This window comes from Protopterus annectens, chromosome 10.part0 (genome assembly GCF_019279795.1).
Source record: "Protopterus annectens isolate FY-2018-M chromosome 10.part0, PAN1.0, whole genome shotgun sequence".
Lineage (NCBI taxonomy): Eukaryota > Metazoa > Chordata > Ceratodontiformes > Protopteridae > Protopterus > Protopterus annectens.
This window is the reverse complement of record NC_056744.1, coordinates 280,537,934-280,563,950: the sequence shown is the minus strand read 5'-3', so window position 1 is coordinate 280,563,950 and position 26,017 is coordinate 280,537,934. Positions and strand designations below refer to the sequence as shown.

The following is a 26,017-nucleotide window of genomic DNA, read 5'->3' as shown; positions in this document are numbered from 1 at the left end:
GTTAGGCAGAGATCACCTCGGAGTAGGCGATATGCTACGGAGTAAAGCTGGAGTTTTTTGAGGGGTCAGTGTAGGACATTTGTTTGAGGCCAGTAATCCTCTTCTGTGGCCTTTCCAGCTGCTGCAGATGTCTTGTGAGGTACATTCCAAAAGGGGCATTGTACTCTATAATGGGACTAATGAGTGTCGAGTAGAGGAGAACAATGACCTCTTTTTTCCTGGATGAGAACCCTTTTATGATGAGGTGTGCCATGTAGAAGGACTTTCTGACTACTGTGGCAATGTGACTATCAAAGGAGAGACTACTGTCCACCTGGGTCCCAAGTTCATCACACATTCGGTGTTAAGTAGATTGCTGCCTATGTGGTAATTCATGGGTAAAGAGTTTTTACCAAAGGGGATGACCTTGCACTTTTTGGCATTGAGCTTGAGGCCATGGCTCTGACACCAGGCATCCATCTCAGCGAGGTCCTTCTGTAGGAAGTCCACATCATTTGGGGACTTGACTATGGCTCCTAGTTTTCAGTCATCTGTGAACTTCATTAGCCAGAGGCCTTCTGCGTTAGCCTGTACTTCAGAGAAGTAGATACCAAACTGGAGAGGTCCCAGGATGGAACCCTGTGGTACTCCACTTGTCACTGCTTTGAGGTCAGATTTGGAGTCTGCAACTTTTACAGTGTGGGTTCTGTCAGTGAGCCAGTTGGCAACCCATCTTGTGACATAGGGATTTATACCTAGTTTAGTAAGTTTAGCTATAATTCCAGAGTGGGGGGATGGTGTTGAAAGCCTTGGTGAGGTCAAGATAGACTGTGTGAACTACCTTACCCTCATCTACGGCTTTGGTGACTGCCTCAAAGAAGACAATCAGGTACAGGAGGCATGATCTGCCTTTCACAAACCTGAACTGGGTGGGATCCAGAGTTTGGAGGTTACAAATGTCTTTGTTTATGAGTTCCATGATGATACGTTCCATGGCCTTGCAGACCAGGCTCGTTAGGCTAATAGGTTGATAGATCCCGGGATCAGTGGTGGCTCCCCCTTTGTGAAGTGGGATAACTGTTGCTGTGCGCCATTCAGTGGGCACAAAGCCTGATGCAAGACTATCATTGAACATGCTGCTTAAGTGGCGAGCCAGTTCATTCTGAAGTTCATGTAAAATGCAGCCTGGGATGTTGTCCGGTCCCATGGATGCTGGGTTTTTGGCTTTAGAGAGTGCAGCCTTTACCTGCGTAGTTGTGATTACAAAGACTCTGCATTCCTCCTGTATAGATATGGGCCCTATAGGGGGTGAGGGGGGGTAAAGTTAGCACTGAACCTATCTGCCAGGATGTTGGCAATATCAGTTGGTTCTGCAATTTTCGTGCCTTTGTGCTATAACTCAGAGCAGATCTGGGTGTTGCCATCAAGATTTTTGACATAGCTATAGAATGCTTTGTGGTTGTCCTTAGAATTAGTGGCAATTGTGTTTTCATAGCTAGCTTTGGAGGATCTTATAATGGATCTCAGCTTCTTACTGAGGCTGACCAGGGAGCTCCTCCACTCATGGGATTTTATTCTCTTTTGCAACAGTTTCTTATTCTGTTGTACAGTTTGTTTATGGCAGGGGACCACCAGACTGGCTTCCTTTTTTGGAGGATAATGTCTTGGTTCTGTTTGGGATAGCACGATCCATGTACTCGTGTAAGTACTTATAGAGTGCATTTGTGTAGGATTCAGCAGTTGGAACTGTATTGTCCATCTGCATGGGTGCCATGAAGTTCACCACTTCTGTAGAAGCATGATGTTGGCTTTGGAGAAATTTTTTACCATGGTTTCCTTAATGGGGGGTGGGGGCGGGATGTGCATATCAAGGGAGATTAGCTTATGGTCGGATCGGACCAATGAAGAGTTGACTTCAGGTGTGGAACACTGGTCACTCATGTTGGTAATGACTAGGTCTAGGATATTGTTGCCCCTGGTGGGGGTGTGGATAAGTTGATCCAGGGCATTGGAGTTTATGAATTCCAGAAACCGTTGCACTAAGGAGTTGGTAAATGAGTAGTTTTCCCAGTTAATGGTGGGGTAGTTGAAGTCGCCCATTATTAGGGTGTTTGGTTGAACCCTAATATTTTCTAGTACATCAAGAAAAGAGGAGTGGGAATCCTGGGGCATGGTGGGGGATCTGTAGCAAGCTACAATTTGGATTGCAGTTTTGCTCAGAGTTAGTTGCACTTAGATAACCTCAGATGCATTATGCTGAGCAGCTAGCCTGGAGGTGTGGATATCCTTAATGAATATGGACACACCTCCGCCTTTGCTGTTTCGGTCCAGGTTACATGGCCAAAAAGTGTGGTATTAGTTATAGCCTGGTAGTGCAGTGGTGCTCTCTGGAGCCTTGAACCAGGTCTCAGTCACTGCAGATATCGATGTTCTCCATTTTAAGGAGTGCCTCGAGTGAGTGCATTTTGAGATTTAGACTTCTAGCATTGAGTAGCATTACCCTCAGTTTTTGCTTGCCTGTTCCTGTTACAGTGGTGAATTTGTTATTTGAACCTTGCCTAAAAAAGGCACTATAGGGGCAGCAAGAGCCTTAGCCAGTATCTGGAATCCCAGGGGTGACAAGTGCAGGCCATCTGTGGCAAAACATCGTGGTCCTTCGACCAAGTCATCCCAAGCATGCAGATACTGGATCCCCTTAGAATGACACCAGAAACTTAGCCAATTGTGGAAGTCAATCATTTTGTCCTTGTACTGCGTTATCATTCTGGGCGATGGCAGGATGCTACTCAGGGCTAGGGTCATACCTGCCTGGGCTACAAGATCGGAGAGCTCTTCCATGTCTCTTTTCATGTAGTCCAGGGAGGTATGTCTCAGGTCATTCACGCCAACATGGACAATGACAGAGTAATATTTGTACTTGTTGTGGAGTGACCTGAGTGCATGGGTTATGTGGCAGATCCTGGCACCTGACAGGCAGCTGACAGTAACCTTCTCCTTGTTTAGCCAGGTGAGTGGGACATCAGTGTACCTGACTATAGAGTCACCTATGACTAGTGTGTTGGGTACGTTGTTTTGCCTTATTGGCAGTGGTTGAGTGGCACACTGAGTCTGTGGGCTATGTGTCATTTGGGTTGTGTTGGGGGATGGAGGTTGCTTGCATTTCTGCTTTGGAGGTCTCTGTTGCTTAGACAGATTATTATTGAGAGCTCCCGTGAATGTTTTTGTGTTACTATGTGTGGATTTTGGTGGTGTAGATTTAGTGAGACTATGTGATGAGTGTAGTGTGGTGCAAATGTTTACCTTCTCCTCATGATTGTCAAGTTCAGTCTTGGTTGGAGAGAGTTTTACCTCCTGTTTGGCTAGATAAGTGCATCTCTCACAGGGTGTAGTGTTGGGTGGTAGGAGGAGAGGGTTGTCTGTGTACATGAGGCAATTTCTACATTGCTTCAAGATGCCCAGATTCATCAGATAGACAGGAGAGAACACTGAGAGCTGACCCTTGGACATGCCTGAATAAAAAACTATTTTCCTCTAGATAAGTGAGGAAAGTGAGTACAAGAGTTGTTTTTCTCTAAGCAAGTGAGAAAAGTAAGTACAAAAACTGTTTTCCTCTAGGCAATGAGGAAGATTGAGTGCTATAGTAATTAGTAGCTTATTTAGTGCTTACAAGTTCTGAACAAGTGCTAAGCATGAATAAGCAAATTTAAGTGCTAAAACTAAGAATCCGTATCTGCACTAGATGAGTTACAGGACAGAAACAAGTGCAAATGTAGGCTTTCAAATCAGAAAGTTGAGAGAGATGGAAGAGATTGCCCAAACGGCCAATAACTACAACTTATGGGCCAGAACCACTCCTTATATGGTAGACAGTTTACCTAGTGCTTACCACTCCCACTGATAAGCTAGAAGGCTTTCCTCCAACACAGAAAGGCTTGGGGGCTCAGAAGCTTACATACAGTCCTGGATACAGCAAATCTGTATCTGGAACACTAGTTAGAGGAAAGGTAGAAAACAGGCTTACAGTTTTTTTTTTGTTTTTTTTACAGAAAAGTAGCAAAAACAGTAGTAAAAACAATTTACATGCAGTGCAAGCTAGCACACGAGTATGTAGCAATATTAGACCAAACACAGTTTAAAAAATGCAATTAAATTAAAAAGGACTAAAAGCAAGTGCAGAAAGAGTTTATTAGGTAGAATGTGGTAAAGAGATGGGACTGGGGGAGTGTCTCAGATCAAATCTACAGTGGGGCAGGCAACTGCAAAAGCCACCAAATTTAAACTACAAACCAAAAATAGGGTGGGTGGGTAGGACAAAACAGTTTCAATAGAGATCTAAGCAACAATTAACAAATTCTATAACCAAAAAAAATATACTCAGCTCTGTATATTTGCAGATAGTCTGGAAGGCAGTCTCTCAGAACACAGGTTCCAGCAATTAAATACAGGCTGTTACTAACAGGTCAAATTTTATGCAAGTGATCCTTGAGTTAGATAACGCACAAGCTGTAAAAACCAGTTATACCAACTGAAGACATGGCAGAAAATAGGGAGGGAAACAGTTTCAACAGAGATCTAATCAACGACTGACAGTACAAACTCTAAAACCAAAAAAATATACTCAGCTTTGTATATTTGCAGATCAGTCTCTCAGAACAGGGAGACAACAGTTTCAACAGAGATCTAAGCAACAATTAACAAACTCTATAACCAAAAAATATATACTCAGCTCTGTATATTTGCAGATAGTCTTCAAGGCAGTCTCTCAGAACATAGGTTCCAGCAATTATTTAATGACAGGAAAGGGCCTAGCAGACAGCCCTGATGTATGGACCTGATCACTGGACCTGAGATATAGATCACATCATACATTTCTCAACTTAGTGAGATGTGTTACCACTGCTCTATTCACTTGGTGATATAGCTGTTTATGGCTGCATATAACAGTGCAGTTTGAATACCTCAGTGTGAATTTGCATGAAATGCCTTCACCTGGTCAAGTTCCACAAGATGATACTGTTGTCATCATGCATGCCCTCTATGACATCTTTGAGGACATCTCTCAGATGTAACAGATACGATGTAGTATTAACAACTGACAAAGATCTGTTGCACACAGCTGGAATATTACTAGTGTCCATTTAGAAGAGGTCCACGATGACATGGTCTACCACACAGTTGAGGAGAGTCAGGTTGCCTCTATATTTGCATGTATCAGATACTGTCCTCCCAACTCAGATGGATGCATGTTGATGTACACCATTCTACAGGAACATAGCCCATGTGGAGGGTGTTTAGAAGTGTGTATTCAACTGCATCAGGAAGGTGTATTGTGCTGTCATGCCATAGGTGATCTGTGATGTTGTCACATCCCATTGATTCCATGTGATTGGCCAGGATGAAGTTAAGACAGTGCATACTGCCTATCGTGATCTGCCCTAGGGTTTGGACATAATCCCCATGCAGGTATCACTGACAAACTCTCCCAGCTAGGAAGTAACCTTTACATAACTAGATGGGTAACCAATTGGCTCACTGACAGAATACATGCTGTAACAGTTGGTGAATCAACCTGTACCAGTACAGCTGTCACCACCGGCAAACCCCAAGGATCTTTGCTTGCCCCTTTACTGTTTATACTCTATTTCTTGACAGTTCAAGCTAAAGTATATGGCCTTTGGCTTACCATATTTGCTGATTCTTACATATTGGGTGCAATCCAATTATGATAGCATACTACACGAGGAGCTAACACAGACAAATGATTGATAAGAAAGCCATATGATCTACAAATAAATGCAGAAATGCATCTTTATATTGTCCTTCTGAAAAGTGGAAATCCATGTTAATTACAGCAATGACAATGGTCCTGCTATGCTGAAACCCAGTGATGCAAACACTGGAAACACAAATAGATAGCATTCTGAACTTTGACCAGCACCTTTCTACACTGGCATTGAAAACCTGTGTTGTAAACACCATATGTCACACCATCAAAATTTTATGCTGTAAACATCATACATCATGCCATCATATTCAGATCTTAGGATCGTAAGACAGCACTGTACTCAAACCTCAACGGAACACTAAAAGAATGTAATGCCTTCTTTTGCATCTACCTCACCAGATGCATGCAGCAGTTGGACAGACCACATTGATTTCTCATCAATAAAACTCAGAGCCTACAAACCATGCCATGATGTATGCAGATAGATTGACAGTCATGTCATAGGATGAGGTGACTTCTGCCTGGCCTCCAGGCCAGTCTCTGACCCTGCCCTGGTGGGAATAGTGCATATCCACAAAACTGATATAGCGGATGAAATCAGCAGTGTCCGTTGAGGAGAATATGGCAAAAACAGAGTAAAATGTTCTGTGTACTGTCAAGCAAGAACACACACGTGCGCGCACACACACACACACACACACACACACACACACACACACACACACACACACACACACATAGACACACACACACACAAACTTCTCTGCAGTGACAGTAGAACCACTACCTAAGTATACAGACTACACACCTCTGTATTTAAGGCATGCACCACAGATCAAGTCTGACTTGAAGTGTTTCAGACAGCACTTAATAGCTGATAACATGAGCAGTGTCTCTTAAGAAGAATATAGTAATAACAGTGTCCTACATGCTGGTGTAAAAGGCTCTATGTAATGCCAAGCAAGAGCACAAACACACACACACACACACACACACACACACACACACACACACACACACACACACACACACACACAAACACACACACAAAAAACACACATACACACAGTTGTCTGCAGTGAGAAATGGAATCTCTATCTAAGTACAAAGACTATCGACCTTTGTATTTAAGGCAAGCACCATAGCTCAGGTCTGACTTGGAGTGTCTCAGACAACACTTTATAGCTGATGACATCAACAGTGTTTGTTGTTGAGAATATGGTAATAATAGTGTCCCACATGCTGTTGTAAGATGTTGTCTGTAATGTCAAGCAAGAGCACAGACACACACAGACACACATACAGTTGACTGCAGTGAGAATAGAACCCCTATCTATCTAAGTACACAGACTACAGAAATCAGTACTTTTATGCAAGTGCCATGGCACAAGTCTGACTTTTGCAAGAGTGCAGGCCAACTTATAATAGGTGACATCAGCAGGCCATGTGGGAGAGAAGATGTTGGTAGCCCTGCATAAAATGCATGTATAAGTATCAAAATACTCAGCCCATGGCATTGGGGCAGTAACTGTACGATACACACTTCTTCTTCTCGGTCTAGAAGTACACACATGATTGACTGCAGTGAGAACAGAACCTTTACCTAAGTACACAGACAACAGAACTCAGTATTTTATGGAAGTGCCATGGTACAAATCTGACTTTTCAAAACTGCAGATCAACTTATAGTGAATGACATTAGCAGGCCATGTGGGAGAGCAGATGTTGGGAGGCCTGCATGAAATGGATGTGTAGGCATATGCAAGTATCAAAATACTGTCAATCCATGGCATTGGAGCAGTAACTGTAGGATACACACTCTGTCTAGACACACACATACACCCAGTTGACTGCAGTGAGAACAGAACCCCTACCTATCTAAGTACACAGACTAGAGAACTCAGTCTTTTACACAAGCATCACGGCCCAAGTTTGAATTTTACAAGAGTGCAGGTCAACTTATAGTAGACATCAGCCGACATCAGCAGGCCATGTGGAAGAGCATATGTTGGGAGCCTGCACAGGTTCATAGCTTCATAGGTTTATAGTAGGTTACTAGCTTAATGGCCTTAGTGTGTTTACAAGCCTAGCTGTATAAAAACAAAAGTACCCTTATTAAGCATTGTTAGATGGTCATTGTTAGCAGAGCACTTGTATGAGCAGCAGCAAATGGCCCTGTCCATGAGGGCATATGTGCTACCCCAGATGTTACTTTACAATCACCCATCCAGTTGTCAAGGTTGTGCTTTAACAGGGTCATTGAAGAGCACTGCTTCACATGCAGTGGGAGCCTATTACAGAGGAGTAGCAATCACTGGGAAATATATATGTCTCCTCAGCATGTTCTGTTTATGTCACAGGCTAGGTAGAGAACCCTGGAGCAAGTTATTATTGTCCCATTTGATTTGCAGATGTCCAACATTTCCAGTAGGGCAGGGTCTAAAACTGCTCTATAAGCCAGGCATAGGTCACATCTCAGTGGCCTGCATGATATTGAGTACAGTGACAGGTCTATCAGTCTTTCCATTTATGTCTTGTTATGGAGGCCCTGGATTCTCCCAGGCAGAAATCTCTACATCTTCTTCAATTGCTGCAGGCACCTGTTAAGGTACAGCAAAAAGGAACATCATACTCAATTAGTGGTCTGATAAGGGTAGAGTACAACAGGGCTATGGGCTCCCTGGTCCTGGATATGATGTCCATATGTATGAGGTATACAATCCAGAATGTGTGGCTCACCACTATGGACACATATTGATTAAAATGTAGATTGCTATCAACATGCGTTCCCAAGTCTCACAACATTCAGCTTAGAGAGGTGCTATGTATATCATAATTAGCAGGGGTACTTTATTGCCAAAGGGGCAATGAGTCATTGTTTTCTTTAAGGTTCAGTCAGTGAGTTTGGTACCAATCATTTATGTGTGTCAATCCCTTCTATAATATGTTACCATCATTGGGGGGCTCTGTATGAGTACATCCATTTAGCAGTCATCTGCAGACTTGGTAAAGCACAGGCCATATACCATTGCCTGGGCTTCAAAGAAATAGTTTCCAAACAGTTGAAGGCCCAGCACAGATCCCTGTGGTATTCCACTGGTAAGTGGTCTAGTGGTAGAGCTGCAGTCCACAGCTTGGACAGTATACAGTAGGCAAGCAAAAACTGAGGGTAATGTTACTCAATACTAGAAGTCTAAATCTCAAAATGCACTCACTTGAGGCACTCCTTAAAATGGAGAACATCGATATCTGTGCAGTGACTGAGACCTGGTTCAAGGCTCTAGAGAGCACCCCTGCATTACCAGGCTACAACTCATACCACACTTTTTGGCCATCTAACCTGGACCAGAACACCATAGGCGGAGATGTGTCCATATTCATTAAGGATATCCACACCTCCAGGCTAGTTGTGCAGCATAATGAATCCGAGGTTATCCAAGTGCAACTAACTCTGGGCAAAACTGCAATCCAAATTGTAGCTTGCTTACAGATCACCCACCATGCCCCAGGATTTCCACTCCTCTTTTCTTGATATACTGGAAAATATTAGGGTTCAACCAAACACTCTAATAATGGGTGATGTCAAGTACCCCACCATTAACAGGGAAAACTACAAATGTACCAACTCCTTCACTCACCGCTTTCTGGAATTCATAAATTCCAATGCCCTGGATCAACTTATCCACACCCCCACCAGGGGCAACAATATCCTAGACCTAGTCATTACCAACATGAGTGACCGGTGTTCCACACCTGAAATCAACTTCTCATTGGTCAGATCTAACCATAAGCTAATCATTCTAGATACCCGCATCCCGTGCCCATCCACCATTAAGGAAACCACAGTAAAAAAGTTCTCCAAAGCCAACTTCATGCTTCTTAAGACAGAAGTGGTGAACGTCATGACACCCATGCAGATGGACAATACAGTTACGACTGCTAAATCCTACACAAATGCACTATAAGCACTAAAATGAGTGCATGGACCATGCTATCCCAAACAGAACCAAGATGCTATCTTCCAAAAAAGGAAGCCAATCTGGTGATCCCCTACCATAAACAAACTCTACAACAGAAGGAAGAAACTGTTGCAAAAGAGAGTAAAATCCCATGAGTGGAGGAGCTGCCTTGTCAGCCTCAGTAGGAAGCTGAGATTTCTTATAAGATCCTCCAAAGCTAGCTATGAAAACAAAATCACCATTGAATCTAAGGGCAACCACAAAGCATTCTATAACTATGTCAAGAATCTCAATGGCAACATCCAGATCTACTCTGAGTTACAGCACAATGGCACGAGAATTACAGAACAAACTGATTTGCCAACATCCTGGCAGATAGGTTCAGAGCTAACCCCCCCCCCCTCTCACCCCCTAAAGAGCCCATATCTATACAGGAAGAATGCAGAGTCCCTGCAATTACATCTATGCAGGTAAAAGCTGCATTCTCTAAAACCAAAAACACAGCATCCATGGGACCGGACAACATCCCAGGCTGCATTTTACACAAACTTCAAAATGAACTGGCTCCCCACCTAAGTACCATGTTCAATCATAGTATCACGTCAGGCTTTGTGCCCACTGAATGGTGCACAGCAACAGTTATCCCAATCCACAAAGGGGTAGCCACCACTGATCCTGGGAACTATCGCCCTATTAGCCTGATGAGCCTGGTCTGCCAAGGCCATGGAACATATCATCATGGAACTCATAAACAAAGACATTGGTAACCTCCAAACTCTGGATCCCACCCAGTTCAGTTTTGTGAAAGGCAGATCATGCCTTCTAATCCTGATCAACTTCTTTGAGGCAGTCACCAAAGCCGTAGATGAGGCTAAGGTGATTCACACAGCCTATCTTGTCCTCGCCAAGGCTTTCAACATCATCCCCCATTCTGGAATTATAGCTAAACTCACTAAACTAGGTATAAATCCCTATGTCACAAGATGGGTTGCCAACTGGCTCACTGACAGAACCCACACTGTAAAAGTTGCAGACTCCAAATCTGACTTCAAACCAGTAACAAGTGGAGTACCACAGGGTTGCATCCTGGGACCTCTCCTGTTTGGTATCTACTTCTCTGAAGTATAGGCTAACACAGAAGGCCTCTGGCTAATGAAGTTCACAGATAACTGGAAACTAGGAGCAATAGTAGAGTCCCCAAATGATGTGGACATCCTACAGAAGGGCCTCACTGAGACAGATGCCTGGTGTCAGAGGCATGATCTCAAGCTCAATGCCAAAAAGTGCATTATCATCCCCTTTGGTAAAAACTCTGTACCCATGAACTACCACATAAATGGCAGTCTACTTAATGTCGAATGTGTGATAAGAGACCTTGGGACCCAGGTGGACAGTAGTCCTCCTATGATAATCACATTGCCACAGTAGTCAGGAAATCCTTCTATGTGGCACACCTCACCACAAAAGGATTCTCATCCAGGAAAAAAGAGGTAATTTTTCCCCTTTACTCGGCACTCATTAGACCCATTATAGAATACATCTCCCTTTTTGGAATGTACCTCACAAGACATCTGCAGCAGCTGGAAAGGCCACAGAAGTACCTCACAAAGAGGATTACTGGCCTCAAATAGATGCCCTACACTGACCATCTCAAAAAACTCCAGCTTTACTCTGTAGCATAGCGCCTACTCTGAGGAGATCTCTGCCTAACATAGAAAGCTATGTTAAAGCCAGAGTTGTTGCCCATGCTACACCATAAGAAATCCCAATCCCTCCGAGCTACACGCTCTAGGGACCTAAACCTTGTCATCACAATAAATAGGACATGCTGGAGGGATAAATTCCTGTCCTAGAGACTTCCTATACTCGGGAACAAGCTACCTATCTATGTCAAGCAAAGTTCCTAATTAGCACTCTTCAAGAAAAATCTTGATGAGTGGATGGGAAATAGGAAATACACCCTGGGGATCACTTCTGTGGCTTTGCTCAGCAGGGGACAGGAAATTAATGTTCTTGGGTGGTGTAAGCCAGGGAACCTTGTTGGCTAGGCTTACTTAGGCCCTTGGGCTGATAACCTAGTACCTACCTATGAACCTATGAACTTATGCATTCTGTGAGTGAGCAAGTTGGCTATTTATTTAGTAATGTATGGCTTAATTCCCAGATTGGAGATTTTCACTATGATACATGAATGGGGGCTAGTGTCAAAGACCTTGTATAGCTCAACATAGGCAGTATGTCCTGTTAGTCCCTCATCTAGGTCTCTGGGGTCAGTATCAAAGACATCCACTAGGTTTAATAAGGATGGTCTTCCCTTGACAGAAACAAAATGGGTTGGGTCAAGTATGTTGAAGGTCATCTATGTCTCTGTGGATAAGGTCCATGCTGATTCCTTCCCTAACCTTGCAGATAAGGCTTTTTAGGCTTATGAGTCAATAGCTGTAGTTCTGCACATTACCAGATTGATCTGCTTGCATATCGTACAACACTGGATATTACTTTCTGTAGTGTAGGTAGTACTGCGTATGTGTGGAAAATGTACTGAGACACCAGGGTTAGTGCTTGGAGGGAGGCAACGCATGGTTGTATTATAAATATGTGACATATTGTCAGATAGGGCCTTCAATTTGTTATGTTTCCACATGTAATTTTAAATCATAGACAGGAAATGGACAGCAAACAGTAAAAATGCATAATATTCACTTTTCCATAGATTAGTGACTAGTGGGTTTGCATGACAGTTGGCAAGGTGTTTGCACATGCGAGATGCACATTTTCAATATCATTCATGTTTGTGCATAGTTTGTGCAGTGCACACTATGGCAGCATGTGTTAAATCATTGATACATGTTTTTTGAGCCCAGATGATACTGAGTTCAAATTCAGGTATATCTAATACTTTTAAATACTTTTCGATAAAAATAGATAATGCAATGACATGAATGCTTTATAGTTTGTGTGCAGCTGTGTACTGACATAATACAGCTGGGTTAAGTGGCATTGTGCGGAGGTAACCACAGCAGTTTGACCCAGCAAACCATCGGTGCATGTCGGTGTATGATGGGCACCTCAGTTCAAACATGGAGCCCAAAAAATGAAGGGATCCATTCTTTTTTTGTGTGTGTTATGTGTGATTCTATTTGTTTGACCAGATTAAAGTGGTGAACATGGAGTAGATAGGAAAGTGGTGAAACGGGGAGTAAGCAGAGGGAAGAACAAAGGGAAAGTAGTACAGGAATGTGCAGGAGGAAAGTAGGACAGAACCATAGTTACCCATTTCTTTAACAGTGTAAAGTGAAAATATGTGTAGAATATTAACTGAATTTGGACTGTCACTGCCACAAAGAGGGGTTACCACAATGCAATCATGTTGTATAGCCAGTTGGACCAAATCAACTGTGTCAAGATGACAGGTGTGCAAAATGGAGAGCTATGTATGGAATGATTTTTTTTTTTTTTTTTTGTGGGGCAGGTGCCCATTTATTTTTTATTTAAAAGAGAGAGAGGAATGTTGGGGAAGGGAAATAGGTATGTCTGGGTCAGGTAAGTAGGGTAGGTGAGGAAGTAATTACAGACAGACAAGACAAAAGACAGGGATGGTGATGGACACAAAATGTTTGGGGACACCATGATTGAGGTGAGGGTGGAGACAACCTGGTCCCATGACCATCAAGCTTGGAGAGAGTGGGAAACAAGTCCTCACCCACTGGACTGTCATCATTGTCACTTTACTCCACTGGTTGCTGGAGTGCTTCATGTCTCTTCTTCCTCCTGTTATGGAACATGAGGGAGAGCAGGCTCTCCATCCAGTATAGGTATGCATCAATGGTGCAGTGCATGACCCTATGCACCATCCCTGGCAACTCGCTGTGGGTGATGAAATCACCACGTCCACCACTGCTCCTGGAGGGTACCAATGGGCCAGCCTGGGGGGCAGGACTACCTGAGGGTGCAGGTAGTGCAGCGGCTGCAGAGGCAGTGCTGCCAGGTTGGCTCCAAATAAAATGAAAAAAATATTTTTAAAAATAAAATAAAATAAAAACATTATAAAAATAAAATAAAATAAAAATATTTTTTTTTAATTAAAATAAAAAGGAGAGATAAGGTTTGGGTGAAAAAAAGAGAGAGAATTAGTGCCATCATATGTGATATATAATGCATTAATACAATTATACAAGTCTTAAGTATACCTCCTAACAGATACACACTATACTACAGATTGCTGCATATGTTGCACATATGAGTGTTCCAATCATACAGATTACAGTTTATAGAAGGGCATTTGTGCCATGGGTATAGAGGTTTTAATTTAAATAACAGCAGGGTATTTTGTGAATTGTATTTGAATCCACAACCTCTGACCACAGTCTAATATTGGACTCTTACAATTGGTTTGTGCTAAAGACTAATCCATGCATAGTTGCTTTTACAGTTGGGATATGCATTCTCAATTTGATACAACTTCATAAAATACCAAAAAAGTGATCTTCAACTTCTAATGCTACAATAATGCTTCTCTTCTGCTGCATACATACCACCTACTTCTCTCAGTCTCTCCAATCTAGCCCCATGGGCCTGGATGCTGAACTCCTGATCTCTGGCTGCTGGGGAAAAAACAGAACAGAAGACCATTATGCACAACAGTCTTGCCTATATTCAGCTTTCTAAGTCTTACAAGTTCTCTCTTTATTTGATCCTTACACAGCTGTGGGATGTCCATGGGATCATAGGAATCATAGGATCATAGAAAGTTCCTAGGCTATTGGCCCTGAGGCCCTTATAAGTCTAGCCAAGAGTTTAGCCCATGTTTAGACAAGTCAGCACCCAAAGCCCCTGTCCAGCAGGGACACGGGTGGAATCCCAAGGGTGTATTTTCTTATTCCCATCCAGTTATCCAGGTTGTGCTTTAAAAGGGACAATGAGGTACTCTGCTTGATGTGGAGAGGGCGTCTATTCCACAGATGGGGAATCTCTGGGACACAAATCTGTCCCGCCAACAAGTCCTATTCATGTCACAGACCAGGTTGAGGTTGCATGTGCGGGTTACTCGAGTGGAGTTTGGCTTGCGGATATGTAGTAATCTCATCAAGGCAGGGTCTTAGATTGCTTTGTATGCCAAACAGAGGTCACCTCTGAGGAGTCTGTATGAAACTGAGTAGAGGGACAGGGCTTTTAACCTGTGTAGGGTAGATGTTTGAGGACCTATGTGGTCTCTCCAGCTGCTGCATGTGTTTTGCAAGGTACATGCCAAAGGGGATATTGTACTCAATAATTGGCCTTATAAGGGAAAAAATACAGGCATGTTATGACCTCCTTGTGCCTGGATGAGATACCCTTACTTATGAGGTGCACCATATAGATAGCTTTCATTACAATGGAAGTAACATGGTGGACAAAAGTCAGGTTGCTACCAAACTGGGTGCCCAAATTCCTCATTATTGATTGTGTACTTAGGACGTTGCTATTAATGTGATAATATGTGGAGACATCACTCTTCCCAAAGGGGATGATGATGCATTTTTTAGCATTCAGCTTGAGGCCATGTTTCTGGCACCAGTCATTTGTTTGGGTGAGACCCTCTTGGAGAACATCCACACCACTTGGGGAATTGATGACCATGCCCAACTTGTAGTCATCTGCAAATCTGGTCAGCCATAGCCCACTGGTTTTGGCCTGCACCTCAGAGAAGCATATCCCGAATAACAGCGGCCCCAAGACCGATCCTTGGGGTATGTCGCTCATTACAGGTCTACTGCATGAGGTGGCTTCCCCAATTTTGATTAGGTGGGTTCTATCAGTGGGCCAGTTTGCTACTCATCTGATAACATATGGGTTGTTACCTAGTTATGAGAATTTATCTACTATGCCCGAGAGGGAAATAGTGTTGAAGGCCTCTGCCAGGTCAAGGTAGGCGGTGTGCACCATCTTTCCTTCATCCATGGCTTTGGTGACTGTCTCAAAGAAGTCAACCAGATTTAACAGACATGACCTCCCCCTGACAAAGCCAAACTGTGTGGGGGTCGAGTGTCTGGAGGTTGCCAATGTCCCTGTTAATGAGGTTCATGATAATCCATTCTATGGCCTTGCAGATCAGGCTAGTTAGGCTGATGGGTCTATAATTTCCCGGATTGGTCGCTGCTCCACCTTTGTGCAAAGGGATGACAGTGGCTGTCCTCCACTTGGCTGACTCAAAGCCAGTACTCAGGCTTGGTTGAATAGGGTGCTTAATGGTGCTGCAAGTTCATGCCTGAGTTTATGTAGGATGCAGCCTGGGATGTTATCGGGTCCCACAGAGGCTGTATTTATGGCATTTGAGAGGGCAGTGATGACTTGTTCCCTAGAGATAAGGGGAGCAGGGACAGGTACTGGGGATGTCCTGATTTACTAATGGGGGGGACAGAGGGGTGAAGTTTTCACTGAATCTGTCAGCCAGTAGGTTGGTTTTATCTACAGCATTTGTGTATGTGGTGTCTTTGACCACCAGCTCTGAACAGATCCGGGTGCTTCCTTTGAGATTGCGGACATATGTGAAGAAGGCCTTATTGTCTCTAGTAGATGTGGTCAATTTGGACTTGAAGTTGGCTTTAGAGGATTTCACTAGCACTCTTATTTGCTTGTTCAGGCTAAGGAGAGATTGTTTCCAATTGGGCACCTGCTCCTTCTTGGTCCTGGACAGCAATTTTTTCTTTTTGTTATATAGTTTATTTATTGCATATGTCCTAAACTCCTCTGCCAATGGTCAAGAGTATCCCTCTTCTTCCTGTGTAGTACATTAAAATGGTGTCCACATTTCTCTCCCATGTGTAGGATACCAGTTGCTCTGCATACATCCTAGGTCAAACTATTTCATGCCTCAAACTTGTACTGGGAGCCAGAATATTCCCCCTGCACAGGCCTTTGTGTGTGGTGCTTTACTAGGAGTCCAATAAATATCCTGGACTCTTGGAGAACCCACGTCTGTGCCCTAAACCTGGCATCTTCACCATTAACACCAGCCATATCTGCCAGCAGATCTAGAGCAATGGAGACTAATGCTTTCCTGCCAATTCCACTTATTATGCTTACTGGAGTGCGCACATTAGAGCAACACATTTGCATGATGGTAAGTGGAGAACAGCATTGCCAAGCAGTGAGGAATTAAATAACTGCTATTGGAAGGTTAATCTGACATCTGACCTTAGTTTGAGGGGTGTCTACTAATATAGCCAGGAAATTGGAAGGTAACTGTTAGAGGGTGTATATTAGAACACCGAACGTTCAAAATTTCAAGTGTTCTAATATCAACCCATTTTCAGCGAACGTTGAACATATCGAAGAAACAGAAAAACAATTTTTTTCCTAGGGAAAGAATTCAGTTGTCCATTTCTTTTGCTTCATTATTTTCAGTGCTGTGGTGGAAAGTTATGGGTCGGGTTTAGGTAAGTGTGCAATTGTGTGGACTTGAGGGTTAGGGCGGGTTAGGTGAGTTATGGTTAGGGTGTAGGTCAGGTAAGTGTGCGATTGTGTGGATGTGAGGGTTAGGGCGAGGTAGGTGAGTTAGGGTTAGGGCGTGGGTGAGATGACTGTGCAATAGTGATGGACCTTAGGGTTAGGGTTTGGGTTAAGGTAAGTGGATAGTTAGTGGTGTATGTATAATTTAGTGTAGGGGTTAGGTGTAAGAGTTTAGGTGTATGTGTGTGGATTGCTGTTTGTTTGGTGTGCTTGTGTTGTGTGTATGTGTTTTGGAATAGTGAATTTTTTCCCTAGGAAAAAATTTGCTGTTCTAAATGTTCAATGTTTTAAATTTTTGATTCATAGGGTTCGATATTAGAACACTCGAAATTTTGAATGTTCGGTGTTCTAATATAGACCCCTGTTAGATGAGTTAGGTTTGCAGACATGCACTGGGGTCATAAATGTAATGACCTGACACATTTGTTTTTACATTTATACACTGAGAAAACTGATTTTTACACTATGGGATTTAAACCTAGGCATGAGGGGCAAAACATTTTCTTCCACAGCATTGATTTTCCATCATTACTATAGAAGAACTATTGCTCAGACATAGTCAAGAATCATACATAAATACAGGTAATAGTATGAGCTGTTACACATATATGCATGTAACCTGACAAGATTATTGCATATAGAGGCAGTTGTATATGTATCTTAGGCAAATGTGAAGGCCATACAAGTCCAGATAGCAGAATTATGCTTACAGAAATATAGAACACAGTATACCCTCATTCATACATCTGATAACACAATAATAGTGTCTCATCCTTCATACATATAATTAATATCAGCTCCATTATCTAAAGTGTTATAAGTGAGAGTGAATATAATGGGAAGTGGAACAACAGTAAAAGTGCATGGAATATCTTGTGTTAGAACCCAGGACCATGTGCATTGCAGTCCTACACTTGCACTTATTGCCACAAGAAAGTTGAAATAAGAGTTGTCTATGTTTCAGTTCATTGCTATAAACTGCAATGTCACAACAGTAAAATAAGGTCACACACCCTGTACTAGAACCCAGGACCATCTGTACTCCAGCCTTACAATTACACCTGCTACCACAGGGCTAGTTACATGACACTCCCTAATTAACTAATCATTGTTAAGGTCTCTCTGTTAATCACCATGCAATGCCACTTAGCAGGTTTGTGCAGTGCGCAACAGAAGTAATTGAATGTATCCATTTTCTATTTTTGGCTCTCTGGGTCTGTCTGCTTACTGGGTGGTCTAGTTGTCCAATTCATACACTGCGATGTTTCACACAAATGACATTAGCACAGCCAAACCTGTCGTTCATTTTTTCTGTTCCCATGATTGCACTAAGTACCGCATAGCGCAAACAATGGCCCACAAAAAAATAGATAAATAAAACAAGACAGAAAAGGAGAAAAAGATAAAAAAGGGACAAGTAGTTGAAATGAGGAAAATCAGTCTATGATATACACACTACAGAATGATAGCTCACATGAGATATGTCTACAGAGATCTGGATTTATCCAGCTGCCTCCAGGAAAAAAAGTAGTTTGATTCAGTCACTCCTGTTAGAAACAGACTGCAAAAACAAAACTTGGTCTTTCCATAATGTTATATCTGAACAGTACTTATTTTTTTATGAATAAATAGTGATTTGTACTTGCCAAAGTTGCTTTGGGTTTGTTCAGATATAACATTGTGGAAATACCAAGTTTTGTTTCTGCAGTCTGTTTCTAACAGGAGTGACTGAATCAAACTACTTTCTTATTCTGGAGGCAGCTGGACTCTTCCATTCTGTGAAAGGGTGTTCTTGGTTTTAGTGATCTGGATTTGACCTCTCACTCAAATGAAATTTCAGAACACAAGATAGGTGCCTTATCCCTCTATGCCACACAGACAGCTTTATATCAAGGAACTGAAATTATTCTGCACACAACCAACTACAATATCATCTACAGTAATATGAAACCATACGACTGTTATCTGTGCATTTATTATATTTGGAAGTAGTGCACTTATTGGTCACACAACTTCTTATGATTATTACTTGGAAATATACAGCTGTTTGTTACCTCTCTGTGTTTGTTGGTCATTCTTCAGTTATCTGACTAGTAATCTGAGACATGCAGTGAGTAAGGCATTCTGTATCATTGGCCTTAAAATGTGTGAAGATATTAACTGGAGATAATATCATGTGCAGGTGCCAACAAATGAAGGCCAGGTTGAATGTTACTGAGCACAGCTTGTGAATTGTGTGCTGCTTACTTGCATTTACAACCTTACATCTAACACTTTATAGTTCTAACCTGACACACCCACTAGATGTAAGGCAGCCTGCAGTGGTGCTGTGTTTTCTTTCTCCCAAACAATAATCATTCACAGTTGCAATCCATTAAAACAAACACAGAGGGAGTGCCTGCACTATGTTTCTCCTACACAGATCCAAGTATTTGGGATTCAGCAATTCTGATCAGTTCACACCTCATTTACATCTTCATCATGCTAACAATCCTGAATCTATACCATATAAACAGGCAACAGTGTAGCTAGTCAAATGATGGTGAGGAGACTTGTTTATCTGGAGAAGACTGAACATACACTATTACATTGAGATATATCTGCTCAGAGGATTAGTGAACTTCAGAAGGTATGCTTGAATTTTATCAGCTGCATACTGCATATGCTGGAAATCTGAACCAAAGACTTTTACACTTTTATCTGTATGCATTAGTTAGAAGTGTACTGATGTCATGGGCAGATTTGTCAAGGCATTTCACAGGTATACATAACTGCCAATATAAGAAAATGGAATGTTCTGTGAGCAAATATAAACAAATGTTTCAGGGACAGTTCCTTTGATAGCACTTTTAGCATTTCAAAGATGGTTTGTTAGCAAAATGTGTCATTTGCCTGTTCTTTTGGGGGGAGCAAAACTGTGTTACTGTTATTACACAAAGATATGTTGCTATTTTTACTCTCCTTTTTTGCAGAGAGTTTGTTGTTCGTATTTCACATCTCTAGAGTGTTTTATGTTTCTCCAGTGGGTAATACTAGGAGGCTACCTTTTCTGTTTTATCTGGGAGCAGTTATTTTGTACTTATGTGATATGTATGTGTATTATCCTTCTGTTGTCTTTTAGGACACCTAGGGGTATTTCACCCAGATGTGTGAATCCTCTGAGACAATCTTCATTGATGCTGAAAATCAAATGACAGTGGAAGCCTTTAGACAACATGGTGCTTTCCTGTTTGAAAGGCAACAAGGAGATATATCACTCAGAATGAGGGAGATATGTCACTCAGAATGCAAATTTGGTGGCAGATTCTGGATGATGTGAATGCTGTGGCTGGCCATGGCAGGAGATATGAGCAGGTGCAGCATAGGGCTACTGATGTGATTATATCTGCATGGAGGAGAAGAGCTGCAATGGGCCAGGATCCGATGGTTAGCTGAGGAGGGCCTGCTATAAAGCCAACATTAACACCAAATGAAGAGTTCCTGGCCACTGTCAGGAATCCAGACAGCTCCCAGGAAAGTGCAGAATAGCATGTACTAGACATCAGTGCAACAGTGTCAGAGACAGCAAGCATGTCCCAGGAGGAGCTTCCAGGTGGGATTTGGTATCTCAGCAGTTAAATACTGTTATATAGTAAAACAACAGAAATCAATACGTTACTTCTGTGCCAACAAGAATTGTTTTGGAGGGAGGGGGATTAAAGACTGGTACAGTTAACAACAGATTCTGATTGATTAGCTTAGCTTGGAGTTGTCAGACAAGGTTTTGTCGAAAGTATAGTTAATGGACAAATAAAGAGGTAAAAGTATTATCCCCTGTGTTACTGTTAATTGTGAAGATGTTGCCCTTACCTTTTGCTAAACATCTTTGAGGACCATCTGGCCTGCAGAGGAGAATCTCATCTGCAGATGGCAAACCAAGCATTTTTATGTCAGTACTGCTAAGCAATTTAAAGAAATATTTTAGTGTGTAATGTTGATGTCAGACCTTTTGTGTGTATTGCTGTACTGCCTGTAATAGTGGCACCACTGTTAGTTTGTTAGCATATATTGGACTATAGTAGTGTAGGTATTAATTTTATCCTGTGTTTGTTGCTTTTTATCACAGGTGATCCTGATAGTGGAAGTGTGGGATCTCTACCACCTGATTTCAGTGTATCAGCAGACTCTGATAATGATGGTGGCCAAACACAGGCACAGTTTGGGGGTACAGGGGTTGAATCAGACACTAAGGATGACATATAGCCATCCTCTGAGATTCCAATGGACACAGCCAGTAGGCCTAAGCCTACCCATTCCAGTGAGTCCACAGATACTGAACAGGTGGAGGGCGAGACAATTGATCAGGGAAGTGTGGTTACTGCGACTTCAGTGCCTGTTGACACTGGCCGTAGTCAAAATGTGGGCTATTACACAATACACTCCATGTTAGGGGTGCTCAGAGGATGTCTGCTCTCCCTCCCCCACCTCATCCAGGTGTCTCTTCCAGTGCCACTCAACTTATGTTTAGAGTTGTCATGGAGGCACAGGTACTATCTCATAGGTGCTCCAGACAAATGCTCAGGGTTATAGATATGGCAGAGGGTGACTTGCATGACTGCCTCCAATGTGTTGCTGATTAAACGGATCAGATGAATGGCACATTGGAAGGAAGGGTGTCTGTGATGGAACAAGGGGTGTCTGCCATGGAGCAACCATTGTCTGTTATGGAAAGTCTGCTGGAAGGGGACCAGTATTCTCGTGGGTGTAGGTCAGCCATGTCATCTGTTGTTAGCCAATGTGGCCATGCCCAGTCATGCTCCCATAGTGGCTGCACGTCCCCTGCTCTGTCAATGGGTCAGCTGTCTACACCCAGAGTGGCAGGCCATGGGGTCGTGGTCCTGGGCATCCCTGTGAAGGGAGCACATCCTGCAGACATCAGTCATGTTCAGGTAGTAGCAGTGCATCTGACCATGGGCATGAACATGCGAGTGCAACTCCTGGCAGAGCCAGTTCTCATGGTCAAGGACAACACTGATGAACTGCCACCTCTACCATGCATGGCTTACACCTGTCTGACATACCAAGATGTAGAGCTAACACAGAGCTTGGCTGTGTTCATGCAGTCACTCACACACCAATTTCATCAGGAGGACCCCTACAGGCACACACACAACAGCTACATGGTTCAGCTGTGTAGCTTAAAACTCATTTTGTCTCACTGGCCATTTGTTGCTTTATCCAGATGTCTGTCTGATTCTTTTTCTTACTCATACACACTCACTGACCTTTTGTGTCAGCCCTAGGCTTCCTGCCCTCCCCCCACAACACCTTGTGTAAATGATGATAACTGTGCCATATCCCTGTTTTGTATCTTTTGGATTCAGGGACACATAAGCTTTGTATCTGACGTTCATGGTACATGGCTGACTTAGTACTTAGTATGTCTGCACTTGTGATGCTGAACTGGAAATTGTACCTTTTACTTATATTGGTTTTAGAAAGTTAGACAGTTGACAGCATCAATATTTTTCCATCTTTATTGTTAATGATCTTGTCACTGTTGTAAAGTCTGAAACTGCAATGTGTATCATTACTTTCTAACTTTTCTCTTTAATGATTTTCCAATACAAATGTATGGTGCTAAACTGAGGGCATGCAGTGACCGTCACTACTTTTGAAGGTATGACTGTATGAACCTTTGATGTCTGGGGCCTACTACATAATAATGGACACATATATGTCAATTAAATCTCTGCTGTCACATGTTAAGGTCATTTCTGTACAAATCTCCCACCTTTTACTTGCTTACAGTACAAAGTCATGAAATACAAGGATATGCCAATCATTTATACTATTACACAATACACTCCAGGTTCAGGACTTACCTTGGAAATGTAGCAGTTGCCACAGTTTTAGTGCAGGGCTGAATCTGTCTGATGAAAGCAGTACACAGCCAATATATGGGAAGGTACAGGTTGTGAAAGCTGCCTGGCATCAGTGTCAGTATATGTATGTGTGTAGGAGGAAGGTTTTAGGCCCTTAGGTGGTGAATGAATGTGCTATGCATTGCCTCTTAGCCAATACAACAGCATATTCAGCACACTTATGTTTGCCTACACCCACAGCAGCTGGTGGATCCCCCTCTGACTTCTCAACTGTGTGTGGCTGTGGTGACCTGTGTGCTCCTTTTCTTTGCTGATTCTGCTGAAGCTGTTTTCTCAGGATGATGTTGTACATTGTGGCACATACTGTGAATATTTCAGTATATGTCTGTGGATTGTACTGCAGGGCTCCCCCAGATGTATCTAGACACAGGAACTGCAACTTCATCAGCCCAAACACACAAACTATGATATTTCTGGTTTGAGCATGTGCTTCATTATGTTGTTCTTCAGAGGGTGTGTATGCATTTCTAATGGATGTCATCAGCTATGGTTCCAGTGCATAACCTGCATCCCCCAGTAAATGACCCAGTGGGATATCCCCCCTAACAAACATCTGATACAGTTGGGAGAGGTGCCAAATATTTGAGTCATGATAACTGCCAGGGTTGCCAACACACACATTCAAGATGATTCCCTTGGCATTACACACAACCTGGCAGTTAATAGAGCGGGAGCCCTTTCTGTTTAAGTAGAACATACCTTATTCCCCTGGTGGTGTCTTCAGTTCTATATGTGTGCAATCTATAGCACCCAGTACCTCAGGGTAGTGTGCAACATGGTAGAACTCCTGCATATTTCTGGCCCTCTCCTAAGGAGTACAGTGAAAATATATGTGTCACTGGCATGTTGGAGCATAGCATTCAGGAACTGATGGAGGATCCTGGATGCTGATACCTGTGACACCTCCAGCATGTCCCCTGTTGGTCTCTGAAAGGTACCTGTCGCTAAGATTTTAAGTGCTACACATATTTATTTATTTAACATTTATTTGACTTTTGTTAAGTGGGTTAGTCTGACTGGGCAAAAAGCCCTTTTTCAGCAGAGACCTGAGGAGAAAAGCACCAACAGATTAAAAATATGTAAAGAAAAACTTATACAGATATGTCAACAAAAAGATACAAAACTTATTTACAACCAGATCAACAGAAAACACATTAAGACTTAAGAACAATAAGAACAAAAAAACAGTAGTCTTAACACAGAGAAATATTTATAATAACTTTCTAGGAAATATTTATCCAGTTAATAACTGAAATGTGCTTGCTTTGGCAGCACATATACTAAAATTGGAATGATACAGAGAAGATTAGCATGGCCCCTGCACAAGGATGACATGCAAATTTGTGAAGCTTTCCATACATTTGTGGTTGGGAGGGTGGCTTAATGGCTAAGGTGTTTTCCTTACAAACACAAGGTGCAGGGTTTGAGTCTCACAAGGGGTAATTGGCTAGGCTTAAAATGGCTCGCAAAGGCAATTAGCTTAGTACTAAACTATGAGCCTATGTACATTACACAATATCTGTCTATCTGAGGGGGCAAGTAGGAGAAAAAGAGACTGTGGAGTAAGAGGTCAGGTTGGAGAGGGTCAGTGGCAGTTCCAATTATTAAATATATAATCTTTTAGTGCTTTTTTAAAACATAAGAGTGTCAGTGATTGCTCTAAGGTCTGGAAGGAGTTTATTCCAGGAGCAGACAATGGTGTGGCTATATAGAAGTTTACCAATTTGCCTGATGGGCTTATATATTTCCAGAAGATTCTGGCCTGTAGTTCGGAGATAACATTGGGGCTATAGGAGGAGATTAGGGTGGAGACAGCAAAGCAGTGGGAGGCATTATTTTGTAATGAGTGGGCGAGTTGGAGCTGTGGAAATAGAAACTAGTTATGTAGTTCAGGCCACTGTAGGATTTTTAGGCAGTGCAATGATGTAAGTAGTAGGGGAGATTTGCTGCAAACCTAGCAATTTTATTGTAGGTGGACTCAAGTTTGGTCATGAGGTTAGATTGGAGATTAGAGAATATAGATGCTGCATAAAATAGAGTAGGCAATAGAAAAGCCTGTGCTAATGAACATTTTGCATCCATTATCAGGTATTTTTATTCCTATATAATAGGCCTAGTGTTTGGTGTGTTTTTTTGATAGATTGGTGAATGTGAATATCAAATTGTAATTGATCGTCAGTATAAATGACAAGGAGTTTAGTATGGGTTTCTACAGTGATAGTGGTGTTATTGAGAGATGTGACTAAGAAGAAGTTTTTACAATGCTGTAGAAGTTTTGGGAGGAAAAGAAGAAGTTTTGTTTTCTTTGGATTAAGTAGAAGTTCATTGCTAGTTAGCCATTTTTCCACAGATAGGAGAGAGTTTTTGGTAAGTGACAGAAAGTGGGGGAGATTATCAGAGCAAGATATGATGGTAGAATCATCAGCATACTGCATAAGGGAGGAGTGGGGGCAAGATGTGTATAGATTATTTGTGAAGATGCTGAAAAGGAGGGGGCCAAGAATGGAACCTTGGGGTACACGGGTATGAACAGGAAGAAAGGGAGAGGAGGCTGATAGCCATCTAACAGACTGAAATCTATCAGAGAGGTAGCTGTTGAACCAAAGTAAGGTAGACTGAGAGACTGAGATGTCTGACTTTAGATAGAAGCAGAGTATTAGAGACAGTAACTAACCTTAAAAGGGCTACCTTCTGTGACCTACTATACAGAGGCACACTGAACTAATCTAAAAAAGTGGCGAAAGCCAAACACACTCTGGCTAAGGCTTATAAATGCCCTAGGGCAGATAGCCTAGTATCAACCTATGAACCTATGAAAAGCTTTAGATAAATAAAGGACACACATACCTTTGTCTGCACTGGGATGGGTTCACTTCGATTGGCCCTGGCTCTGAGTTGAGGACAACAGAGGTTGCAGAGTTCCTGTAGTGTGTCTCTAT

General features: G+C 42.4%; 1 protein-coding gene and 1 non-coding gene across 2 annotated transcripts in view; one reads left to right on the top strand and one right to left on the bottom strand.

Moving 5' to 3' along the window:
• The window catches only part of GRIN2C (glutamate ionotropic receptor NMDA type subunit 2C), a 3,426,271-nt gene that overhangs the window by 3,287,418 nt on the left and 112,836 nt on the right, over positions 1 to 26,017 (bottom strand). The window lies entirely within an intron of this gene.
• Positions 24,335 to 24,441, top strand: LOC122814641. The gene has a single exon (XR_006366848.1). It is a non-coding gene; the product is annotated as a U6 spliceosomal RNA (small nuclear RNA).